Source organism: Pinus tabuliformis, chromosome 8 (genome assembly GCF_031772625.1).
Source record: "Pinus tabuliformis cultivar Carrire ecotype Pingquan chromosome 8, CPIR1, whole genome shotgun sequence".
Taxonomy (NCBI): domain Eukaryota; kingdom Viridiplantae; phylum Streptophyta; class Pinopsida; order Pinales; family Pinaceae; genus Pinus; species Pinus tabuliformis.
This window is the reverse complement of record NC_142294.1, coordinates 1,221,052,797-1,221,080,688: the sequence shown is the minus strand read 5'-3', so window position 1 is coordinate 1,221,080,688 and position 27,892 is coordinate 1,221,052,797.

Sequence of the window (27,892 nt, the reverse complement as noted above, 5' to 3'; positions counted from 1 at the left end):
ATGCACCACAACAATCTATTTTCATAACAGGACTTCTCATTGGGCGTTGGGCGAGATTTCTCCAAAGAAAGTTTTCACAGGGAAGACACCTAAAGTTAGTCATTTCAGGATGTTTGGGAGCTTAGCATATTTCCGCGTACCCAAGGAAAAGAGGAAAAAGCTGGATCAAACTGTGGAAAAAGGATACCTAGTGGGATATAGAGAGAACGTTAAGGCATACAAAATCTATCTTCCAGGGAGCAGGAAGGTAGTGGTTCAACGAGATGTGAATTTCATGGAGGACAAGGCTTTCAAAAAATCTCGTGAGATGCCTTCCAAGGAGCAGTCAAAATAGGAGTCGTTGGTTAAACCTCTTCAACCAACGGAAGTAAAGAATTCTTCCTTGGATCAGGAAGATTCACAAGATGAGTAGGAGCTAATAGAAGCACCTGCTGCAGAGGAAGAACTAGCAGGGAAATTCGTCAGATTCTGCGAGATGTAGAGGACTTCATTGGTGCGCCAAGAAACAATAAGAGGGAGAAAAAACAACCATATAGATATTAGGCATTAGTAGCTCAGGAGTACAACTCCATAATGGTGAACGATGTTTGGAAGGTAGTGCCAAGGCCTCAAGACAGATCAGTGGTAGGTTCGAGATGGATCTACAAGATTAAATATGCTGCAGATGAAAATGTTGAGAAATATAAGGCCAGGTTTGTGGCTAAGGGGTATGCTCAAAAGAAAGAAATTGACTACGAGGAAACCTTCACCCCGGTAACCAGGTATACATCTATTAAGACTGTGATATCTCTTGCAACACAGATGGGGTGGGAGATTCATCAGATGGATGTCAAAACGACTTTTCTGAATGGGGTAATAGAAGAAGAGGTATACATTGAACAACCAGAGGGCTTTGAGGCACATGAGAAGAAGTCTCATGTATGTTGGTTGAAGAAAGCCCTGTATGGGTTGAAACAGGCACCTAGAGCATGGTATGGTCGAACCAATGGCTACTTGCAGAAGATGGGATTTGTCAAGAGTGACACGGATCCAAATCTCTACTATCTGGTTATAGAGAATGAGCCGCTAATCTTAGTATTGCATGTGGATGATCTCTTTCTAACAGGATCATCCAGGCTCATTGGGGACTGCAAAAATAATCTAGCCACAGAATTTGATATGAAGGATTTGGGACGAATGCATTATTTCCTAAGGTTGGAAGTTTGGCAGCAGAAGGGAGAGATCTTCCTTGGGCAAGGGAGGTATGTTACAGAAATCCTGAAAAGATTCAAGATGGAGGACTATAGACCCATGGCTACTCCAATGATCACCAACTGGAAGAAGATTGATGCATCAAAAGACAAGGATGTTGATCCCACCCTATACAGGCAGCTCATAGAGTCCCTGATGTATCTAGTCAATACCAGGCCAGACATTTGCTATGCTGTCAACACCCTCAGTCAGTTCATGGTGGAACCAAAGAGGGTGCATTGGGCAACAACCAAACATGTTCTTCGGTATTCACAGGGAACATTCGATTATGGACTCTTGTACATCAGGGGTAAGGATATTAGATTGAGTGGATTTACTTATGCAGATTGGGCAGGAAGTTCAGTGGATCAGAAAAGTACCTCTGGGTACTATTTCAACATTGGATCAGGAATGACTTCTTGGTACAGTAGGAAACAAAATTTCATGGCTTTGAGCTCATCTGAGGCAGAATATATGGCAGCGAACATAACTTCATGTGAGGTCATATGGCTTAGAAAATTGCTTGTGAACCTATTCAGAAGAAAAATGGAGGCGACCAGGATTATATGTGATAATCAGAGTTGCATCAATCTCTCTCAGAATCGAGTGTTTCATGATTGGTCAAATCATATTGATATCTGGTGTCACTTTGCCAGAGACTGTGTCAAACGAGGAGTTGTATAGTTGAGCTACACTCCTACAGGAGAACAGGTGGCAGACATCCTTACCAAGGCCCTTGGAAGAACCAAGTTTGATTATTGCAGGGGGAAGATGGGGATGATAAAGAATCCATTTCAATAGCAGAAATGGGTATGATGTTGCAGTGCAGTAGAAGTTAGTAGTAGCACGATGCAACATGATGAGTAGGAGTTTGCAGTGCAGATGCAGTGTTGGGAAGATGGACCAACAACAACACGGATGCAGAGGGAGCTGTAGTACAGATGTAGCAGTGGTAGTGATAGAGCCATGGGAAACAGTACAGGATGCAATAGTGCAGAGGATGTTGGGTAGAGAGGCTTAGCATCAACATAGGTATCGATGCCATATGATCAGAGTAATGCTTAATGTGCAGTATTACTAGAGCATAATCCTCGCTAAGAGGGAGTGTTGATTCGGGGTAGCATCGGATGTGCTCTAGCCATGAAAATTGGTGGAGAGGCTAAAGAAAATGAGATATCCAAGACCCATAAATGGTTTGGGAAGATTCTAACCGGTTTGGGAGATATTAAAATAATTAATATTTTTAATGAAGTTTCTAAGTCTAAACTTAGGAAAAATAAAATATTAATGAGTGTTAATATAAAACTAGGTTAAAAGGTTCCAAAAGTCATGGATCAAGCCAAATCTAATCTTAGTCATTGATTAGAGATTTAATCTCGATCGTTGAAGGACCAACAAGAAAAGTATAAGAAGAGGCTTGAGGGTTAGTTGGAGGACACATTGAGGGGGACTAGTCAGTTCGATTTTTGGAGTGGAGTTAGCTGAGAAATTCGAACTAGTGGTCTGGAGAGCAGTAAGAGGCAACAATTATGGAACAGAGAGTCAGGGTCAACATCAGAAGACCAGTGCTGAAGCAGAAGAGGCAAACGCAGAGGCAACAACAAACTGCACAGTCACTAGAGAGCCTGCGTGGGTGACGCAGAGAGGCCCAAGGCTGACGCAGAGTGTCTAGGAGATATGCAGAGGTAAGCTAGGTTGACACTGGGACTGGGAGAAATGCTGGAGAATTTTTCTCTCTGTTGGGTAAGACAGTTTGGCACCCTGTTGTACGAAAGAATTGCTGAATAATAAAATCCTCCCTTGCTGCACTGGTTTTCCCACATTGGGTTTTTCTGGGGACTGTTGTCCAAAATAACTGTGTCAATGTATTGATTCTTGTGCATGTGTTTGTTTCTGAATTATGGTGTGATATCTACAACAAAATTTATTTTAATGTTTATTGAAGGAATTTCATAAATAACTTATTGGAAATAAGTAGGCAAAGTAAATCAGATGTTGCAGTGATAGAATTTTCACACTTAAAGCCGTCAGCAAGAGGCTTGATTTTGATCCCAAACAAATCTATAATTCGCCAAGTATCCTCCTTCTCTAAAAAGTTTGTAATGAGTTCAGACTTGTCTTTGCTTATAATAAGTCTAGAGGCACACACAAATCTAGTTATGATATGATGAAAAGTGTTCCATTTAGAGAGCTTGGATTGCCCCATACATAAGAAGACATCCACAAATAATAAGTGTGACAGATTTCTTTGTGATTTCACACTGCATCCAATGATGGTTCCAACCATCCTTGCTTCCGAAATTCCCCTACTCAGTCCATCCATTATGAGTTTCAATAGAAGAGGTGATAAAGCATAGTCTTCCCTCAGTCCCCTCAATATATTGAAGAAATCAAAGGGCATCCCATTAATTAGAACATCCATGTTAGCTATGGTGACATAGACCATTATCCAATTAATGTGCTTATGGGGCAGAGTTATTATGTGGAATATCAATCTCAACAATTCCCAATCAATCCTATCATATGCTTTTGTTGTGCTATACAACAACCCCTCCATTTTTTATTATTAAAATAGTTATTATATATAATACAAATGGGGACCCTTTTAAATTTTCCCCATTTTTTTGAATAAAATGCCAACTCTCAAAAATTTGTTACTTTTCAAAGAGCCCTTTTTGAATCTAACTTAAAACATATTAAAGTCCTCATCGCAAATCGCAAATTGCATAATTCCTTAGTAACAAAGTTAAGCACATTCAAAAAATACTGATATGCGACTTGCAATTGAACTTCACATGCGACATCCTGATCGCATATTGCACATCGGAGGATATTATGGCAAGAGCTTAATTGTTACCTATCAAAGCTCCGATATTGTGATATCCTGATAGTGCGATCTTGCGATATTGCGATATCGCATATCGCATATTGCAAGATCCATTAACAAGTTTCATTCGTGCTATATTTTAAATATGTGATATGACGGATTTGAAAAATGTTTAAATAGAGGTTTTAAGTTGGACACTAGTTAGGTTAGAATGATTTAATACAGTTATCATCCCTATGCATGTAATCATGGTGTTTGTTATGGTTGATTAATGCTAAACCCACTCCTCGGATCTTTTCTTAAAAAGTTCAGTCATTTCATCAAATATTTCATTTTATGCGACAATTAATTGTTGTTGGTTTTAATAGGAACTCCGCTGAAACGATGTCCATTCGGAAGGTGATGCAGAAGCATACCAAGCAATCTATCACAAAAACCGAAAGCATAGATATGCCATCCATTTTTACAAACACAATATGCACTGCAGATGGAGGTGCCACTGCATGGAAAACCATCTATACTATGCTAGAGAGTGAAAACCCTGAAGTAACGGATATTCAACCAACTGCTGACAATACAGAACCATTAGGAGTACAATTTAGAGATGTTGCATGCTCTTTCCTCCACCGAATAGCAACAAGGGATAGGCTCTTGCCATACACAAATATGATAAGATGGGTAGTAGAAAATACAGAAGTGGAAGACAGACTTATCAAGACAGCGAAAAACGCAGTCTTAGGTTCTTTCAGAGCCGAAGATTTACAACAAATGTACAAGCTACCCGGTGCCCAGGACATTTACGACAAACAGTTTGTTGCAAAGTTTGTAAAGGAAAATGAAGACCTGTTTCAAATGATACAGGAATGGAGGAGAAGAGACAATAAGTTTAAACAAGATAAAGCGGGTATGTACCCCATTGCTTCTTTAGCCAACCCTTATAATTTCGCAGCCTCTATGCTATGTAGGTTGTATGGTATCCCCGATAATACTAAGTTCTCAATCAATTGGGTTACTTTAATTGATGCTTGTGTTAATTCTCACATTATGAATTGGGCAACCATTTTGTTTGAGAATTTGGTCAAAGCGATCACTGAATATTGCCAAATAAGGCCTACCTCCTCTAGAGCAGTTCCCCAATTCTTCATGTTTGCATATGTCTTCAATGATATTTGTTTCTGCACTCATTTTCCAACCATGGGTTGGAAATGGACTACCAATGATCCTACTCCTATCTTCCTGAGTTATAAGCAAATGTGGGAACAAAATTTTGTTCCACATTTTCACCAATTATGCTATGGAGTTGTTCTTCCCTTACATCAGTTAGTTTTCAACAGAAGATGTCCGAGATTCACAAAAGAAGCTATCGTAGACCTCCAAGCAATTGGAAGGTATTTTCTTGAAGAATCTTTCTCTTATATCAGGATATTTGGTAGCCAAGCTTCCCCACATGTCCTCCCTATGTATGTCTTGGATAAACTATTGGCAAGGGAAGTAGCATACCAAACAGTAGGAAATGGCCTCACAAGAACATTGAGGGAAATGAAGAAATCCCTATGGCCAAATTTTCCCCTTCAGTGTGGGTCATTTACCCTTGTTAATTATGGTCATGCATATAAAGAGTATCAGAATTTGCAGTTATTAAAGCTCCCCACTCTGCCATCAAGGTCTTTTGATCCACAACAAGTAGCAAACAAATTCACCCTTTCAGTTAAGATCAAACCTGTAACTCATGCAGTAGATGAGTTTGAAGATTTACTGGAATCAGCTGAGAACTTTGAGCAGATTCGGAATTGGGTCAAGACAAAGTTAAATCCAGAGAAATTGAAAAAATTCCAGGAGTTTAGAGAGCAGAGATTAGAGCACCTTCCACAAGAATTTTGGATTACTGATTATAGAATTGAAACCGAGTCTCAGGAGCAGACTAAGCCAAGCATGTCACAAGATCAGGAAGCAGAAGCAGATGAACTAGAAAAATTATGGGATGCATTCAATGACAAACTACAAGATACCCCTAAGGTATCATCAACACAAGAACTCACAGGATTTCAGACCCCACCAGGGCAAATAGTTACAACAACAGGGACCACTGAAGGTCCAAAAACAAGTTTCCAAGATACAGAGGTAATTCCTACAGACCCAACTACTGAAATTGTCTTGAATGTAACAGATATCCCTCCTTTGGACGTCTTTTACAGCCCTCTTCATAAAACTGTTGTAAAAAGACAGAGAAAGAGAAGGAGAGTCGAAACTCCTCCAGAACATGAATTTATGGATGTCCTATGGAAGGACACACAAATAAATCCGACCGAACACTTGACTTGGCTATCTCAATTTTCCGGAGCCTATGCTACAACAACAATTGACAAAGCAACTGAAGTCTCTGTTTTGATTAAAGAAAAAGATGACCAGATTGCACTATCAAAGGAGCAGCTTCACAAGCTACAATAGGATATGGAACTACTGAGAATAAGTCATGAAAATGACTTATCTGCTAAAAACAAACAAATCCAGGAGCTAAAGAGTGACCTAGCAAGGTATAAGGATATTCCTACTGTAAAGGAATTCATTAATGAGGCTTTAGCACTGAATACTTTACTGTCAAAGCAACAACAACTCTTCCTCCAACATACATCAAATATCATTCCACATCTAAATACTAGTGAACAATTAACAAACATGATTATTGATCAAAGAATTGAGTTCAATGAACTCAATTCTAAGATCTCTAACTATATTGAATGGCAGGATTCAGATGAGGGGAAAAGGTCAAGTCTCCCAAAGATCAATGAAAGACACAAGGATATTCTATTCACTGATTGGGACTCACAGGTGAAACAGGCCGAATTAGCAATAGCCAGAGCATCAGGTATTTCAAAAAGCATTATCAAAACAGTAAATCACATGTTGCACACATCCAACCTCATAAAGGAAAGTGATCCAAAATCACTTCCTGATCTTAAAGCATTAGATGAGAATTGGAAGAATAAAAGTCAGCTACAGAAAGAAACAATTGAGAGGCTATCAAAAACCGACTGGGAAGCAGTGTGGCAACTTTTGGTCAAACCACACAGTCAGATCATGACCTTGAATTGCTCCTTGGATTCAGTACAAAGAATGCTGCCACCTTTACATGATGCTATATTTGCAGGGCAGTTGAGAACACAATTTGGGATGCCACCACAAGTCAGGCCAATGTCTGACATTTGTGAGCTGAAAGGCAAAGTTGGCAGCAGTGATTCATCGAGAAAGACCTGAGTCATTTTTGAGCAGTTTTATTTTTGGAAAGTTGGATACTAGGAACGAGGAAGGTTGTTTGAAACCTCCTCATAGATATTTTGTATAATTTATTTTTAGTTAATTAGAATAGTATTTAAACCCTTCTCATGCATTTAGAGAAGGGCCCATAATTTTATTAAGAACATTTTCAAAGAATGCACTATCATAAGTTTGTAGATGCCTTGATGAAATCATGGAACATGGTCTTTTCAATTACATATCTTTTTGTTGATCATTGTTGATGCACTATTGTATTCTTTGAGATACTCATTGGTAGAAGATTGATTGTGGCCTATTGTCACTGGTCAAATGAGCAGAACGATACACATCTAGTACTATTATCATGTTTGCTAAATCTTTGTTCTAGCATTAGTGATAAGTTTATCTTTCATGAATTATGTATGAAATCTGTCATCTCTATTTGAAGTATCAGTTGCACTATTGTACGATATCAGAATAGAGAATGGTCTGTTTTATATATGATCATTAGAATATGCAATATGTTTTTCACAATTCTTTTGATTAACTATTTTCTCAAAGGAATTATCTTAAAATATATTAACTCTATATAGTCCAGATTGATCTATATCATCATAGATTACATAGACATCTTTTTATATCGCATAAAACCAGCAATACCCTGAGTTAGATTAAAATAGATTTAATTCAAAGTTTTGCATCTTAGAATAAAGTTGTGTTAGTTTTTAGTTATTCTTTTGCGAATCATTTGAAAGAATCCCACAAATCATATAAACCCAAAACACTGGGAAACTGGTCCCATCATCCCCAGTCAGAGCCACTATCCCAAATGGAAAAGGAGCTGCTTTAAGGTCCGGACTGGGTGGTTATCCCCCTTGTTGTTGCCACAGATTTCTGAGGCCTCAACATCTTCATGAAGCAAACTTTGGATTTGTAGGATTTCACCTCATAAATTAATTAATAATAGCATTGTATATGATTTTCCAACCTTTATATTGTATTAGGATTCATCTAATTTATTATTTTATTATTTAATGTAATGGATAATTAAGGTTTATCATTATTATCCCTTCGAAAAGCAAGGCAGTGGATATTGCAATGAGTTTTTGGTCAAATCCATATTGCTTTCGGTTTGACCAAAAAAAATTGCAAAAAGTTCTATAGTATAAATTGCACATTGAGAGACAAGAATTAAAATTCAAATTCAAGAGGGCTGACCTACACTTGGATCGGGTGGGAGTGGGAGAAAAACGCGTAGCCAGGGTTTCGAAGAGGTTCAGTGCTCGCTCCTAATGGAGGACTGTAGAGGAGGGAGCTCTCCTCCCTCCTACAAAAGCGTCGTTGCCGGGAGAGGCAATTCCCCACTGGGTAAACTCAGAGATTATGTGGAATAGGTAAAGAGTAATAATGACAAGGAGACAGATGGGGGCAGGCCCAAGGAAAATGTCAGCACTAAAGACAAGGAGGAAGAAGACAAAAGCCAGGGAACAAGGAACAATAAACAAAAGGGACCGTGCAAACCCAAAATGGAGATTACTCCTAGAGTAGTGTTAAACGATCCTACACTGCAGGCGCACAGGGAACATATGGGGACCTATGCTATAATATGCAAGTTTATGGGATTATGGCCCACGGAAAAGGCTTTACAGATATGGATCAAGTATCACTGGAAACCCAAAGGAAGTATAGACCTTCATCTTGGGTCAAAAGGATTTTTCATTGTGGTGTTCACAAACATCGAAGACAAAGACAGAATATTCGAAGGAGGACCCTACTTTTATGTAGCAGCTGGCCTCTATATGTAGCCTTGGATGATGAACTTTGTTCCAGAGCGGGAAACTTTCACTTCGGTACCTGTCTGGGTAAGGCTCTATTCTCTACCTCTTGATTATTGGCAAACTGAATCGCTTGCTGCCATTGGCAACAAACTAGGGTGTTTTGTCAAAGCTTCAGAAGCCACAAGAAGAGGCAAATACACTTCCTATGCAAGGATCTATGTAGAAATGGATGTATCAGGATCTCTTCCGGATGAAGTCATCCTGGAAGTTTTTGATGAGGAATGGGTGCAAACTGTAGACTATGAGCATATCCTGTTGAGATGTCGTAAGTGTCCCGAACATGGACACTTGTTCAGAGATTGCCCTCTTATTCAAGCAATCAACAAGGGCAAACCTAAGGAAATGAAGGACACAGATAGCTTCTAGAAAGTTACAAGTAGAGAAAAACGTGGCAAAAAAGGATCAAAGAAACTTCGTAATGAGGGTCAAAAGGTTAGTGAAAATAGGTATCAAGCACTGGAAGAGAATGAAGAAATGGCAAAAGAAGACCTATCTATGGAGGACGGCCCTAATGAAAAGGAAACAGAACAGAGAGAAAAATGCTACCCAACACAAGAGACTGATAACAAGAAAGAAACTATAATGAGTGAAACAGAACTAGAGATGGATCAGGAAATGACCCAGAGTGAAACGGATCTGGAGGGTCATGAACTTCAGGAAATTCTAGACAAGGAACATCTAGATCTGGAAGGGTTCTTAATGCAAGGATACACGGGAGGGATAGATTCACTACCCCAAGAAGACTGCAACAAAATTCAGCAGCTGTTCTTATGGAAAACTCAGGAAAGAGGATTAGCTAAAGGAAAAACCATTGAAAAGTAGGAATACAGAGGCGTGAAAATAATGAAATCAACTCCAGGAGTAGCTACTAGAAATGCAGGAAAGAAAAGGGGCAGGAAAAAGCAGAAGGACCTCTTGATGGAGTGTGGAAAGTTAATGATAGACTTGGGTAAGATGAAATACCTAACCAGTTACTCATTTACAAATCTTTAAATATGAAGTTCACATCATGGAATATCAGAGGTCTAGGTAGTAAAAGAAAACAAAGAATGCTTAGTCATAGAATGAAACAGGAAATTCCAGATCTTATCTTCATCTAGGAAACGAAATGTTCCATTCAGAAAATAAAACAAATTCATAACAAATGGCTCAATAGATTTGAGTTCCTAGAGGTTAAAGCTGAAAACACAGCGGGGGGCATTCTAACTCTTTGGAATCCCCAAAAAATCAGTATAACAGATGCAGAAGCATCTAGAAATTACTTATCAGTGGTCATTCAACCAGTGGGGGATCCAAAAACCTTCCTGGTCACAAATGTTTATGGTCCTCAAAGAATAGATGACAAACTCAAATTGTTAGAATCCCTAATGGATCTCAGGAACAGACAGGCTGGGATTCCTTGGATCATAGGAGGGGATTTTAATATGATCAAATCTCTTTCGGAAAAAAGGGAGGCACCAGAGCGCTAAACAAAGACTCCTTAGCGTTCCAAGCTTTCACAGATGATATGAAATTGGTTGATTCAGAACTGAGCAATGGCCTTTTTACCTGGAACAACAAAAGAGGAGGTGAGGCACAGGTAGCCTCTAAATTGGACAGGTTCATGATATCAGAGGAGCTTATGCTTACAGATAAAGAAATAACAACAAAAGTCCTTCCCTTTGGAGGTTCCGATCACTGGCCGATTCAATTGGAAATCAAGGGTTTGATTACTCCCAGGAACAGGCCTTTCAGATTCGAGAATATTTGGCTCTCCCACCCGGATTTCATCAGTAACATCGAAAAATGGTGGTCTGAAGACTTGCAATTTCAGGGCTCAAAAATGTACATCCTTCATAAAAGACTAAAGCATGTCAAGTTCAGGCTAAAAGAATGGAACAAGAAGGATTTTGGTAACATTTTTGTGAACAAAAGATCATTGGAAATCAAAATACAGGAACTCAACCAGGCACTGATCAAAGATGGATTTGATAAAGTCAAAAGTGAGCAGGCTGATAAGCATCACCAAGAATGGGAAAATTTATGCAAACAAGAGGAAACATTCTGGAGGCAAAAGTCCAGGGTTCAATGGCTCAAGGAAGGAGAGCGGAATACAAGATTCTTCCACCAATCCACTATGGCTAACAGAGCACACAACAGAATCTCTACAATTAAGGATGAGAATGGAAAGCTCCAGAACACCCATAAGAATATTGAAGTTGTGCTTGTTCAGTATTTCTGAAACATCACCTAAGAAAACAATCCAGACAGGGATCAATCCATCAAGGAAATTACAAGGCATATCCCTAAGTTGGTGTCTAGAGAGGAAAATTTTAACCTCAACAGACCTGTTACTGAAGAGGAAGTCAGCGAGGTTCTCAAAGACATGAAGAACTGCAAAGCACCAGGTCCGGACGATTTCAATGTGGATTTTTTTAAAGCTTGTTGGCACATTGTCAAACAGGATATTCTGAATGTGGTGGAGGAATCCAGGGGCATCAAAACGATCCTGAAAGCCCTCAACACCTCCTTCATCTCCTTGATCCCCAAACAGGACTCAGCTCAAACTGCAGACAAGTACAGACCCATAGCTTTATGCAATGTGGTTTACAAGATAATTTCCAAAGTAGTGGCTAATAGACTTAAACCTCTCCTTCCTTCTTTAGTGTCCGAGGAACAATCAGGTTATGTGGAGGGCAGAAAAATCTTAAATAACATTATTCAAGCCCATGAGGTGGTCCATACGCTTACCAGTAAGAAGCAGGCGAGGATGATCATGCAATTGGATATAGCCAAAGCTTATGACAAAGTTAATTGGATCTACATCAAAAAGGTTCTCACTGCTTATGGGTTCGACCAACTGGATCCGATGGGTCATGGCTTTGGTGACCTCTTCCAGCTTTTCAATCTTGGTGAATGGATCTCCCTCAGAGATATTCATTCCTTCTAGAGGCCTCAGGTAGGGAGATCCGCTCTCTCCCTTTCTTTTCATTCTTATGATGGAGGGACTTGGAAGATCCATTAAGCATGCCAAGGCAATGGGCAAAATCAAAGGTCTTCAATTATCTGAGAATGGTCAAGCTCTTACTCACCAACAATTTGTAGATGATACCATGCTACAAGGACTCCCCACAGTCAAAGAAGCTTCAACCTACAATCAAATCCTGAAGGAATTTGCCTTGGCTACAGGTATGGAAGTCAATCTCTCTAAGTCAAAAATCTTCTTCTTAAACACTAACATTGCTATTCAGAGAAACATTTCAAGAATTCTTGGCTTCCAAAGGGATTCCCTCCCCACAAAGTATTTGGGAATTCCTCTCACAGCCAGACCAATGCACAAGAGTATCTAGGAACCGGTGCTTAATAAATTGCAAGACAAAGTCAAAAATTGGACCTTCCGGGTCTTGAACCTGGCAGGCAGGTTGGTTCTGATAAAGGCGGTCCTGCAATCTATCTCAGTTTTCATGTTATCTGCCCTCCCAGCTCCCAAAGGTGTTTTAGAGAAATTCAGGAGCATACAAAGAGATTTCCTCTGGGGTAAGGAAGAAACTAAGAAGAAATGGGCCCTGGTCTCTTGGGACAAAATTTGTAAACCCAAGAGACAGGGGGGGACTAGGCTTGGATGATCAGGAGATCCTTAATAAAGTTCTAGGAGCCAAGCTTTGGTGGCACTGGGTTCAAGATCCAAAAGCTCAGTGGGCAAGAATGTGGAAAGAGAAATATGCCAACTCTTGGCACACTAAGGATCTCATAAGAATGCCTAGTAATTTAAAAGGTTCTCACATCTGGAATAAAGCCTGGGAAAACAGAAGCCTAGTTCAAAATAATAGCGTCTGGGAAATCAGAGCAAGAGATCTTTCACTCTTTTGGGAAGACAAGTGGCAACAAGAACCAACGCTGTTAACATATGATTTTTCTAGCCTCAAGCAAGAAACAAATCACCAAGGGTTAAATAAAGTTAAGGATTTTTGGGATCTTGCTCATACCTCAGGAAAGTGGAGAAGCTGGAGAAGAATTGACTGCAATGATGATAGTCATGTTAAAATTAAAGCAGATGCACTTGGGAGCTTGCTTAAACAAAGGATGATTTTAGTTAGTGAGGGGCAAGATCAATTGAGATGGGGCAATAACAATAAAGGCACCTTTAATCTTAAGGAAGCTAAAAGTATTCTCCTTGGGCTTGATTCCAGTGTCCCAGAAAGGACTTGGCAACACCTCTGGAAGCACCAAGGTTGGATGAAAATCAAGCTTTTTATGTGGTTGGTTCATCATAAGAAAATTTTAACCTGGGACAACATTAGGAAAAGGGGTATTATGGGGCCTTCCAAATGCCAGCTTTGTGAGGAGCAGGAGGAGAATATGGAGCACATTCTTAACAGCTGCTCTTATACCACCTGGTTATGGGATGCTTTCTCTTCCATTTTCCATCAGTTAGATAGGGATAGAAGTAGTATCACTAATACCCTAAACAAGTGGAGAGTGAACTATTCGGAGAATGAGTTCATTAATCTGGCCTGGGCCTTCATGCCAAGCTTCATTATCTGGAATGTGTGGAAAGAAAGGAACAAGAGAATTTTCAAAAATGAAAAGTCCACCCCACACCATATTTTTGAACTGATCCTGAAACAGCTCCGGGAGACAGTTAGTACCACAGTTCGTAATCTCCCCAAAAATCCCCCCTCTTTGTCTGAGCTGAGAATTCTCAGACAATTGGGAATGAAAGGGCTTATTCCCCAAGGTCTAATCAGAAAGGACACAGCTATGGATATAGAGAAGGAGTTCTAGAAACCTCCACCGAAAGGATATCTAAAATACAACATTGATGGGGCTTCAAAAGGCAACCCGGGAACAACTGGTTTTGGAGGAGTTTTAAGAGATGAAGAGGGCAGGATTATTTTTATCTTCCACTATCATCTAGGTAGAGCCACAAATAATATGGCAGAATTAATGGCTCTAGAACAATGTCTAGAGTTTCTGATCCAGAACCATTGCTCAAATGTCATTGTTGAAGTGGACTCGGAGATTACCATTAACTCTGTGAAAAGAATCAACTGTGGTACACGGCCGGAGAAAGTTTCTAATCACTGGAAACTAATCCTAGTTTACCAAAGAATCCAAGTTCACCTCCAGGGGCTTCGAACTGTGAGTTTCAACCATGTTCGACGTTCAGCCAATAAACTAGCGGACCTTCTGGCCAACCAAGGGGTGAACAATGCAGATTGCGGGATGGCGAACAAGTGGCAGGAGATTCCTCAAAACCATTTAAAGGCTCGCTGCGATGAACAAGCTGCAGAAGACAGAGAAGTGTTTTGTTATCGGACCCGGATGACTAGCATGAATTGATTTATTCGGCAAGAATTTTCACAACCTATCTGAAAGCATATGGCAGAAAGGCAAGCTAAGTTATGTCTCACTCTCTACCGGAGTCAGTTGAATGGGGTCCCCAGGTTCTCGGAAGACAATTTAATTGGTTTTTTCACAAGCAAGCTCAATATCGGGGACAAGATCCGTAGAAAGTATAGACAGAAAGGGAGATTAGTTTTTCCGGCAGCAGGTATTCTCCCCCTTCCAGCTTTCAGGTCTGAAAACCATGCCCGGGTCGGCTCTACGGTGATCGCACGACACTTGAGCGGTTTGTGGTTTTTTAGTTTCGGGAGTGATCCCATTGGGATTGCGACACGTGGTAGAGGGATTGACTCGAAAACCGCCCTTGATCGCACATTATTGTTATAGACATTTTTGTGCCTTACAGCTATAAGCATGAAATGTCCATAATTCAAGGGATCCAAAGTCCCTAAAGATGTTGTTACAGCTCCTAAAGGAACAAGGTCAACCAATGACAGCTTCTCCCAGAAGTTCTCCACCAAAAACAACTCAAAAACAGTCAATTCAGGATCAATTCAGAAGCTCTTCTAGCTACCTGTGTTGCAGTGCACCCCAGTACAATAGCTGGGTGCGTTGCAACGCACCTAAAAGCACTACCAGGGTGCGTTGAGCGGGAAATGACAAATGGCAAACTCATTCAACGAGGTGGAAAGACCCTGGAAGCTTCCAGAATCTTCTCCAATGACACTTGCCTCAATGAATTCGACTAGTGATGAGTAAGAGGCTCTCAACCTCCAAGTGGAAGCAAGAACTGACAGAGAGAAGCCACAAGTCAAAACATAAGCTGACTCATCCTCTCTGCTTACATCTATATATGGATCTCTCACCCAGAGGTTCAGGAGGCTGGAATTTTGTACTTTGCAGAGAATTGTTGTTGGTTTGAGATTGAGATTAGTACATTGGGTGATTTATGCTTTGTTGGAGGAGAGGAAGGGATTCCTTTGCTGGGAGGTAGATGCTGGATCGGAACTCACTTGGTTGTATCTCCTCTTGGACTTTCTTATTCTATCAATAAACTATTTGAGTTTCTCCTACATGCTGTGTACCAATGATGTTTTGTTATGCTTACATGTTTAGCTTAATTTGATCTTGAGCTTTTTATGAATGTATATCTATATCTTCGTGTAGTTTCTCTCTCTTGTGATCTTGCAAGAATTCGGTGAAGCTGGGCCGGTGAAGGAGCAAGGAGCTGAGAGCCACTGAAGAGAGGAGTGATTGGATCAATAAACTAGCGGAAGACACAGGTTAGTTACATCCTTTCTCCTCATTTACATTTCATAAAGAAGAAATACTCAATTAGTTTTCCTTGTTTGTTGCTAAGGCACTATCACACCTTAGAGTGGGATAGGGGCATTCCGAATGGATACTTTTCCCAACAACAAATTGGCGACTCCGCTGGGGATCGTATCTTGTTAGTTTATTTGTGTTTCTATTGTTGTTCTTCTCATAAACTCAGGAGTGCCGAATCGAAATGCATTTGCCATTTTCAAATGCAAAGTAGAGATCTGCCACTCTAGTCCACTCACTGGGCCTGTTTTTATGATCTGAACAGCTGATCCACAAGTGCTCTAACAACCCTTTGTGATAGATCTTAGTCCTCCTTTAAATCATCCTCCTAATTGTACCTAATTGATAGCTTTTATCCGGCCAAAAACTGTAGATTAAACTGCAAACCGTGACCCAGAACCCAGAGACAATTCTCGTTTCTGCTTCAGCGCAGACTCTGTGAAGAGGTTCTGCATTTCAACGCAGGTCCCGTGAAGGATACCTGCGCTGAAGTTCAGTTTCTCTGTGATGAGGGTGCGCTGATCAGCCCTTACCTTGTGCAGCTGTGGTTCCCTGCTTCCTTTTGCTCAGTTTTATCTCTGTTTTTTGCAGCCTGTTATCAGTCAGTGTACCTATCTGAAACCCCTTTTCTTTGCCTCAATTCCGCCTCAGTTGTATAAAGAAACTGTGTTTGTTCTTTTTGTATTTGTTACATCATTTGCAGTTTCCCATTACAAAAGTAAACTAGTCATACTGTCGCCCTTAGATCTAGACCTGTCGTAAGTGTCGTTTTGATCTTAGGAGTGAGTTTGTTTGCTGTTCACAGTTGATTACGCTTTTAATTTTGTCTTTTGGTTTGAATTTATGCATTTCTAGTGTCGAAACAAGTGTTTACTTCAAAATCATAAAGTGTCGTAATCGTCTTTTTGTTTTCAAAAAGAAACTTGTTTATGTTTTCACTTGAAATCGAATTCAAATTTGTACAACAGCTTTCTTTTTAGGCATCAATATTAAGAAAGCGAAAACAAATACATGCATATGTGCATTTGCATTTTGATAGTTTGCATGCTTTGATTTAGGAAAAGTGCATTTACAGTGTGCTCTATTCTCTTTGAGAAAAGATTGTGTCTTTCTTTTCCCCTTGTAGCTAGGATTTTCATTGTTGAAAAGATATAAAAGCTTGCTTATCATCTTTAGACTGCATTTAGGAATTGTATCATACATCTCGTGGTGATCCAAAAAGGCAAACTTCTAAGAAAGATCAACCTAAAATAAATTGAATGAACTTAACAACGCATTGGAACTTAACGCACAATATAGAGGTCTAGGCTAGAGACGTGTTCCGGCGTCATAAAACCTGGTGACTGTCGATCTCGCTGATGGTTGGGTGATTCCTCCTGAGAGACGATAAACGCCAGTACGGATTGTGCTCCCACGTACCGTCGAGTATATATTGGGAGACCCCTATAGGCATAAAAACTTTATCCTTAGGAAGCCGTGTCGGCCGCCCTACTGATCGCAATGCACTGAACACAGCATTTGGGAAGATTGACCGCCCGTACCTTAAAAAGTATTCTGCGGTTTTGCGAAAAGTTTGGCACACCCTCTACCTAGAACTCCAGAGCAGTTCCTTTTGGCCTTTTTCAGACTCTATAACGGAAAAAGTCCATCCGAGCATTTGTCACTTCGGGCTCGTTAAAACATCGAAGGAGACTAGAGTCATCTTTTGCTTTTTCTCGACTCTTTAAAATTGAAAAAGCAAGTTGTGTCCAAGCGTCGTTAAAATTTATTTTAAACGGAATATTCATACCCTTTTTCCTGCGTTGATCTTTAGGTTGAGAAAATGGAGCCTACCAACCAAGGAATTCCCCTTGGTGGAAATCCTAGTCCCTTCTCCTCTTGGGGAGATGTTGGTGCGCCCCATATGGCCACATTGTCGCTTCCAGGACTGACAATTGGCTTGCCGGTCTGGCTCTTCTCAACCAATGTCGTTCAGAACACCACCATTCCTGAACAGTCGAATCAACAGTTAGACCAGTCCAGAGTTACCCACCAGCCTTCTACTTCCTCTAATTCTTCCTCTCCTCCTTCCTCTTCGCTTGACGGAACTGGTAAAACAAAAAACCAAGTTCCTAAGGAGAAGAAGGAAAAGAAGAAGAAAGAGAAGAAGAAGAAGGAGCCAAAAGCGACTGGGGGCAAACAAGTGTCGTCTGACAAAAATCCACACACAGCACTGACTAGGCCTAAATCGCCATGTGTCATATGCAAGGGAGACCATTCCCACAGAGATTGTCCCTGCATCCCTCGGATACTAAGGGACTGGTCTCCCCGTTTGCACAATCCGGTGGCATCAACCTCTGATAGTCATGTTGAATGCACACCGTCAACTAGCGAAAGTGAAGTCCTTGGACAAAAAGGGAGAGCTAGATCTCCCTGTAGACTGTGCGAAGGCAATCATGCTATCCACCGTTATCCCTTCTTAGACGAAGCAAAAAAAGTTTTGGATGATTGTCCGGTTTCGCCGTTACGACTTCCTCCTGGATATAAAAAACTCTTGCCGAGTCCTTCGTTAGTTGAAAATCCAGCCGGCCCGCTCAAGTGGTCAGCTGAAGCGCCGGTCATTGAAGATGAACCAGCTGAATCCATACCCGATGAAAGTCAAAAGGTCGAGGCGGTAGTTGACCCGGTCTTGCCTTCAGAGGTTTTGTCTTCGAATGATACAGTCACCGAAGAGGATAAAGATGACACCATCCAAATTCTCTTCATCAACACAGACTCCGACGAGCACGGGGGCAATTCCCCCATTCCTTTATCGCAGGAGGGAAGTTCGTCAGAGCGATACCCGACCGTTTACTCGGTCCCACCACCAAGCAACCTAGTTGTCTCCTTCGACTGGAACCAACTAGGCACACCTCGTTTGCCAGCAAGCATACCATTCAAAATTATCGTCCAAATATACAGAATGGTCATGGCTGGCACCATCATTGATGAGGGGGCATCTGTGAGTATCCTTTCCTCTATTGCTTGGAAAGTGCTTGGTTCGCTAGCGCTTTTGCCTGAAATGAGAAATCTGACAGGCTTTGATAAAGGAACCAGTCGACCTTTAGGGATCCTCCCCAATGTGCCTATCACATTGAAAGGGAAGACCGTTCAAATGAACATGATGGTCGTTCAAGGACCCTTGGATTATAACCTACTCCTTGGACGAGACTATATATATTGCATGGGAGCCATCGTCTCCTCACTCTTTAGAGTAATGTGTTTTCCGCACGAAGGAAGAGTGGTCAAGCTCGTGGACCAGCTTTCATTTCCCGGATCACGCATCGCAAATAGTCATATACCATCCCTAAATGGTCTCTTCACGCAAGAAATGTCTCAACCCACGGTCCGTCCTCTTGATGAGCACGAGTAATTCGGAAGGATATGACTGGAACCCAGGGGGCATGCATCCTGGTCTGCTTCGGCAGGAAAACTTCGGGTATAGGATAAGTTTCCGCGGGAGAATATGACTAATCTGTACCCCGTCCATCTTGGAAGAGGGGTTATTCTAGAATAAGATTCTTTTGTCAAAGTTATGTGTTTGGCGCTCGTTGTCACTCACCTTTGTTTATCTCGGTAGACATCGCCGAAGAAGTGTTTTGTTTGAAAGATTAACAGAACAATCTTTGGGTAACCTGAAAGAGGTAGGCCTCTCCCGGTTAAACAAATGTTTTTCCTGCAAATTGAGGGGTAACCTTGAAACTCTATTTTATACCTGGGGGCATGCAAACCTTTTGGAGTGCAAGCAAGGGGCGGCTATTTATTTTTTTAAATTTTTAGGTCTTCCCTTTAAACCTGTAGGTCTAACCCTTTAAACTCGTAGGATTAGTCGTTTCCGAACTTGCATAACGAAAGGATTCGGGGCATAGCTTTGTAAGGCGCAAGCTCCATAAAAAATGGCATCTTACATGAGACATTCTTATCATATGACTGGATTATCGAGCAGTTTTAGCACATAGTTCATGCTCGTTAAAAAATAAACATAAGATCGAGCAGTTTTAACACATAGTTCATGCTCGTTAAAAAATAAACATAAGATCGAGCAAGTGTTTCAACCCGCGTTTAAGCTCGTTAAAAAATGAACTATCCTCCGGTAAATAACCACCGTGAATGTAACATTATCAGCCATTACAGCCTTGGTCGTGTTTGCACCGTCACCTCCACTTTTCCATTGGCCGATCATTCACCTCCATTTGATTGTTTACCCATTTTGAGGAACAACTGCGAATAGTGATTTCACTAGCCATCCTTGTGACACTGCCGTGATTGGAAAATTCCAACCCTTACCTGAAATCAACTGCTAACCCGTTTTATCACTCGTTCCTCAAAAGACGAGTCTTCTTTAAGCTCTTTTCATATGACTCGTAAAATATGAAAAGATTGCTGAGTTTTGGCCTTCCAGCTCGTTAAAGCGACCGGAAGTGCTATCCCTCCTCTAGATTTTAATCTTTTTGGACCTGAGGGATTATTGCACAAAAAGATCGAGCGCTTGTTTTGTTCGGCTCGTTAAAACTATCGAAAACTCATCCCTTCTGTATTATTTTATACTTTTTCGGACTTAAGGGATTAGATGACGAAAAAGGAACTTTGGAGTTATCTTTACGTACCTTTTTAGACTCTCTAAAAATGAAAAGGGACCGAGTTATCTTTGTCGTTAAACTCGTTAAAAAACATTAATAGCGACAAACTTGTCTTTAGACGAGAACGAGTTTCACTATCGCTAGGCTCGTTAAAACATAGCGATGGGTTTGCCCGAAGGGCAAATTATAGAACAAGCATATGTTATCCTCCTCAAGCTTGACAAAAATAAAGAGGTACTGGTCAGCAATGACTGGGGAAAAATTGGGAAGAAACTCAAAGAACTTTATTGGTAGCAAGTCGCTCTTGAACATGACACTTCCACTCCATGCCTGAGTCGGGTTGGGTTGTTTCATTCACCGGTCACATCACCATGGTCTTGCCATACCATCCACCTTTGGGGTAAATGCTACCAATCCATCACATAAGTGTCGCCGATATGTTCAAGAGAAGTCATCCAGAGAAGTCAACCGTGTCCCATCCACTACCATACATTATCCTTCATTCTTTCATGACCGCCACCCTGAACCATATATCATCAGATCGTTTTCACCTCCATCAAAATCATTTGCTCCGTTCCGTGTCACTGATGTGGGATACATCAATGCCCTCCTTTGATGGATCGCTTCTTTTCGACATCAGCTCATTATCCAGGAAGTTGATCTAGGAACACCCCCTTCAGTACTTTGAAGCTTGCATGCCTCAATGGCAAGTTTCTCACTTCCGGCGACAGGTATACATCAATGACCTTCGACCGAAAGATTTTGCGTGGTGTTCGACGCCAAGTCCTTTATTCAAACCACGTGAATTGTACTGCAGTACCTTGAGGGTCATTTTCATTATCGGTGATTCCTCTTGCGCTTGTTAACAGTTTACATCATCGACTGGTAATCAAGCGATGTCTTTCCATGTTCGACTTCAAAACATTTCTCACATGGATCGACTTGTACTTAGAGTGAAGATTGGACGAGATTGAAGACCCCGGATCTAGTTTCATCCATCCGGGCTACGATAAATATTCAGGAAAAATAAAAACATTGACATGTACAGCATTGCAGCACAGACAATCATCCTACCAAAGGATGATGATTTCAGCAGGATCATCAGTCTACCATCAGACGATTGTCTGTCCTATGTACAGAAAAATGAATTTATAAAGCTGAGCATGGGAATGCCCGCCTCAGCTAGATCATGAAAACAATATGAAAAATAATGTATTGTATTGTATCTTATTACAGGTCTCCTCCCAGCATTGAATGAACTTCGGATCCTCCTAATAAAGCATTTCACCCGATAAACGGCCTCATACTTTAGGGGGCAACTGTTATAGACATTTTTGTGCCTTACAACTATAAGCATGAAATGTCCATAATTCAAGGGATCCAAAGTCCCTAAAGATGTTGTTACAGCTCCTAAAGGAACAAGGTCAACCAATGACAGCTTCTCCCAGAAGTTCTCCACCAAAAACAACTCAAAAACAGTCAATTCAGGATCAATTCAGAAGCTCTTCTAGCTACCTGCGTTGCAGTGCACCCCAGTACACTAGCTGGGTGCATTGCAACGCACCTAAAAGCACTACCAGGGTGCGCTGAGCGGGAAATGACAAATGGCAAACTCATTCAACGAGGTGGAAAGATCCTGGAAGCTTCCAGAGTCTTCTCCAATGACACTTGCCTCAATGAATTCGACTAGTGATGAGTAAGAGGCTCTCAACCTCCAAGTGGAAGCAAGAACTGACAGAGAGAAGCCACAAGTCAAAACATAAGCTGACTCATCCTCTCTGCTTACATCTATATATGGATCTCTCACCCAGAGGTTCAGGAGGCTGGAATTTTGTACTTTGCAGAGAATTGCTGTTTGTTTGAGATTGAGATTAGTACATTGGGTGATTTATGCTTTGTTGGAGGAGAGGAAGGGATTCCTTTGCTGGGAGGTAGATGCTGGATCGGAACTCACTTGGTTGTATCTCCTCTTGGACTTTCTTATTCTATCAATAAACTATTTGAGTTTCTCCTACATGCTGTGTACCAATGATGTTTTGTTATGCTTACATGTTTAGCTTAATCTGATCTTGAGCTTTTTATGAATGTATATCTATATCTTCGTGTAGTTTCTCTCTCTTGTGATCTTGCAGGGATTCGGTGAAGCTGGGCCGGTGAAGGAGCAAGAAGCTGAGAGCCACTGAAGAGAGGAGTGATTGGATCAATAAACTAGCGGAAGACACAGGTTAGTTACATCCTTTCTCCTCATTTACATTTCATAAAGAAGAAATACTCAATTAGTTTTCCTTGTTTGTTGCTAAGGCACTATCACACCTTAGAGTGGGATAGGGGCATTCCGAATGGATACTTTTCCCAAAAAAAATTATCTTTCAGGCATGTTCGGATTCGTGATATGATTCCTGGCCGTTGGATCCAACAGCCAAGATCAACGGCAGGGATAGATCATTTTGTTTTGTGGGGCCAGGCGGGCTTTATACATTAATTCTGTTTGGCGCGTCTTTTCCCTCTCTTGTGGGGTGGGGGTTTCGCGCGGTTGGGGATGTCTGTGGTAGTTGGTCGGCTTTGGGGAATATATCTATACGGAACTTCCCTAATAGGTGGGGATTTTTGTAGCCTTTCCATGTCAGCTTCTCTTAAGAAGGGTTAATTCATTAGTAGGGTGGGGGGTCTTTGACTTTGGCAAGGATTCTTTTTCCCGTGTTCTTGTAAAGAATCGGGTTTTTGTACAATATGTAATTTTTCTTTGGTATGAATGAAATAGAAGGCTCGGCACCTGCTTCAGCAAAAAAAAAACATTGCACATTGAAATATATGATTTTTTAAAATAATTTAATTTATTTATGTTCAATTTGATTGGCTGTCAAATTGAACATGTTATTGCCCTTTGCCTATATTAATGTGCCCATTACCAATCAAATTGAAAATGTTATTGCCCTTTGCCTCTATTAATGTGCCCATTACCTCTATTAATTAACCAAAAGTACATAGATCACATCAAGCTGTAGCATGGACATTTATGATCCTATTTGTTTTGGGAAGGTTATAAAATTATTGCTAATGAGTATAATCATTTTATATTCCTATTTATAAAAATGGTTAATGATTAATAGAATCTAATAAAAAATATATTATTTAAAATTACATATATAATTTAAAATGATTATTTAAAATCACATATGTAATTTAAAAAGATTTGTTAATGGTATGTGAGAGATATATTTTTATTTTTACATTATATTTTTAAGGGGTAGAGGTCACTTAGGTTTTTGTGAGAACTTAACCACATATAATATATTTTACACTATTAATGAATTAATGATATTCAAAATAATAAGATGTTTGTAATAGGAATAAATATAAAATTTCTCATATTCACAAACCAATATATAATATAAATTTATGATAGGACATCTACACTGAGGTTTAATAATAAGATTTTCATAAGACCATATTCACAAACTATAAAAAGCCAAATGTAAACTATTAATAATTATTTCTATGTTGCAATACAAATAATGTTAATTTACAAAATTTAATAATGCATTTAATTACAATTTAAAATTAATCTATTTATAACATTTTAAAATTTTAAAATTTAAATTTTTTGTTGTTTTCTACTTTAATTTAGCTATATTTAAACTAAGCGGCAGGGATTAGCTACTATGTAACCCTTTTAAAAAATGTAATGTCATCCACATGTGATAGACAACTACTAATCTTGCCCTGTGACTCGTGCTTATTGCAGCTTTCGTTGCAACAACAAATATTCTTTTCCTTGGTTACTCAGAGGTAACACAAATCATATTTTTGAAAAATACAATAAAATAATCATTTATATATATATATATATATATATATATATATATATATATATGCAATTTTTGAGTCAATTTTAAATTGAAAACTTTTCCTCCATTATTAAGATGTAACACAAATCATATTTTTGAAAAAAACAATAAAATAATCGCTGGAAAAATTATATATATAGATTCAATTTTATTCATAATTCAACCAAATTTCTTTTTATTAGAATTGTAATTTTGAATTACAAAATTTGTGTAATTTTATTTGAAATTTAATAAAAATTGTTTTGAAGTAATAAATTTAAATTATGGTCTCTAATGGGGTGGAAACCACGACCACAAAGTATTTAAGTTGAGCATATTTGACATTTGTGCTCCCATTATTATAACGTGTCGGGACAACGGTTGTTTGGACGGATGCTAACAACCAATGTTGTTTCCTCATAAATGGGTGGGCTTGGTGGAGGCTGGTGGAAGTTTGTGTTTTATTCCCTTCATCACATTCTTCGTTTCCTCTGTAATAACGGGCAAGGTATACATGGTAGGATTGGATCATTCATCTAAGGAATTGGGTGATGTATGTTATGAGATCATTAATGGAAGGTTGCAACAGGCAAGGAATGTTTTTCTTAAGAAGTGTACCAACACCAACACTTATCATTTCCTGGTTCTGCTATGGCATGAAAAAAAAATTCCCACCTCGCAAGATTCTCTTTTGTCCTATCATTATCAATGCATGGGATCGACCATAGGGTGGAAAAGGTACGACGTGATCTGGGAGGTAGAGAGAAGAAATACTCATCATGCCGATTATATTCCTCTGTCATGGTATACATTGTGCGTTGGGGTCGTTTGAATCCACCTTTCTGTAAATTGAGGAGTTGTCACTTTTTTGCGGGAAAGTTGCATTTCGTTCACAACGCTCACAGTTTTTTGGATTCTAGAAGGGGCTCAATGCTTTTTATCCTATTCCTGCACAACATTGTGACAGGGCTAGTCTTTGAATTGGTTGTGGTTGTACCTACCTCGACGCTCCAAGGAACTAATTGTGCATGTATCTCATTCAATTGTCCTACATTGGTTTGTGGTGTATGGTATCTTGGAAGTTTTTCCATATGGTTTTAGTAATATTTCTTTCTCTTACAGTTTAGTAGGGAAATTGGGGGTTTCATTGTTTAATGTTTCTGATCTTTGTCCCTTTTGGTCTAGGTCTGTGTTTTGTGGTAGACCCTGATCTCTAGTTTGTGGACTTCTGCAGTTGTCATATATATGTTGTGTATTCCTTGAAGGGTAACCAAGAGTGCCCAACAATAGTTTTTTCATCCCCATAGTGATGATGAGTTTCTGCTCTGGCTAAGGGTCCAAGATTTTGGGCATAGCTATCGCTCTGGTCATGTTTTCAGAACTTTTGGTTTTACTCTGTCAATAGCGTCTGGGCTTATATCTTGCAATCTTTTGTCCACGAATTCCAAATATTGCGCATTGGTGATGAAATACTTCTACTCTGGTCAACGGTCAAAAACTTGGGGTATTGTCTAGTTTGTCTTTGTGTTGGTAAGGTTAGTGTGGTCTATACACTCCTCTATGTGACTATGCCCCCTCGATAGAGAATGACAAGTCGACAAGGGGGTACAAGTAGCTCTACTCCTCAACATAGATGATTATTTGGTTGGAATTCAGTTGTAACTTTTTTTTATTCGGTCCCTTTAGAGGTTCGAAAGGAAATTCTACACCTTGAATTGGGAGAGTTTGGCGACATGCCTTGCTTCTATGGTTCAGAGGTGGGTTTTGAACACTTTAAATAGATTCCCGTTCCTGGGAAATTCAGAAAGAGGATACTGCATTTGGTACATTCTTGTTGTGCATTAATAGATGGATACCCTCTTTCGCTTGGTTTTCAGAGACAATTAGGTAGCCAATTACAAAAGTTTTGCAGGTCAAGAGGATATCAAGCGATTTCTCAACAATGTATGTTTATGCTTAGATGATATAGTCTCAAGTTTGAAAAAGGTTGAGAAATATGTCGTTTCTAATTCTGATTCTTAGGAGATCACTGAGCCTCCTATTGTTATCAATTATCAACCAACTATTGCCTCTCCATCGCTTAATGCATCCCCCCTTTCTCCAATGGTAATCTCAGACTGAGATGTCAACATCGATATCCATGTCTACTTAGCAAGCAACAACAACCTTTATCTGGCAAGATATTTTGTCACTTTCTCTTCAACACGTAGCTGTCTTTACTCGGTAAGAGATTTTGTTTGTGTTCTTCTTCCAAAGGGATGGTGTCCATGTTTAATTCCCTTTCAAATCTTTTGACGACTCTTAGAGAAACAAGTTGGTAACAATGGATCAATCCTCCATCATAGTTCTGTTGGTGGTGTTCTTTCTTCTGTGGCTCTTGGAACATACATTACTATGGTTTAATTTCCTCTATATCAGCTACATACCACAATTTTACTATTTGACAGTGGATGTAAATGATGATAATTATGGGATATTGTTTTTGATCTAGTCTTAATGCTTCCTTCGGTTTATCTGTGTGGAGACTTATACTCCCACATAAACTTTTTTAGCGATCATATGCTATCAACGTAAATTTTTTTATATTAATAGAAATCCTTTTGTATTGGCTTAAAAAAATAAATTTAAATTATGAAATTCATATAATTTAAATATTTTAGTTTTTCAAAATGATATATATATATACTAAAAAAACTACATTTTTATCTAAAATTTTATTACTAAATTAAAAAAAAGAAGTAAACTACAACCAAATGAAAACATGTTGATGGCAATGAGTGTTGCTTGCAATTTTCTTTTGTGACTAGGGGAATCGACAATTGGGCTAATTTTGTAGTCTCGTGATAAGAGTCAATTCCAACAACTACCATTGTAACTCATAGGTGCCTAGGGAGCCCCTTCTACATACATGGGTTAGTTGGGAGGATTCAAACTTGAATCATTTTGATCATAACACTTCAATTTACACGGGCTTGCCAGTCGAGCTTGTCATAGATTAATTAGAAGCTTCACCCGACTTGCATGGCAATTGTAATGAGGCTTTAGCAACACCCTAAGTTGCATGGAAATTGTAAGGAGCGGAGCATCATTGCTCGCTTAAGAAGTGTGTTCAACTTCAGGTGAAGCAACTAAGAAGCCATAATTTTTCAAATTTAGATTTTCCACTCTTATGAAATTTTAAATTCACAATTTTTTAAAATATAATTAAGAGATATTTGAAATAAGATTTTTAGAATTTTAATTAAATTTTGAATAGAGGGTAGTGATTTAATTTTATGAAATAATTTTAGTAATAATTAAAAATTGAGATTGAGATTTATTGGAAAGGTAGTTATATTTTTTTATTTAATTTATAAATATATTATAAATTTAAATTAAATTAAAAATAGATAAAATATTTTGATTGTCAAATGAGTTATGGTTTTTTGAGTATGTGGTATCAATAACTCGTGATATTGGTCAATAATATTGTAACAAAGTCTATTTACATGATAAAATGAGGATGAATCTCCACATGTTTAATTCATATAATAATAATAATAATAATAATAATAATAATTTTGTTAATTTTAATGATTTTTAAAATTGATGAGTCATGTGATAAGTTTATTTATGTTTATTAAAAATTGATATTTATTGGTGTTTACCAAGTATTTGATTTACATG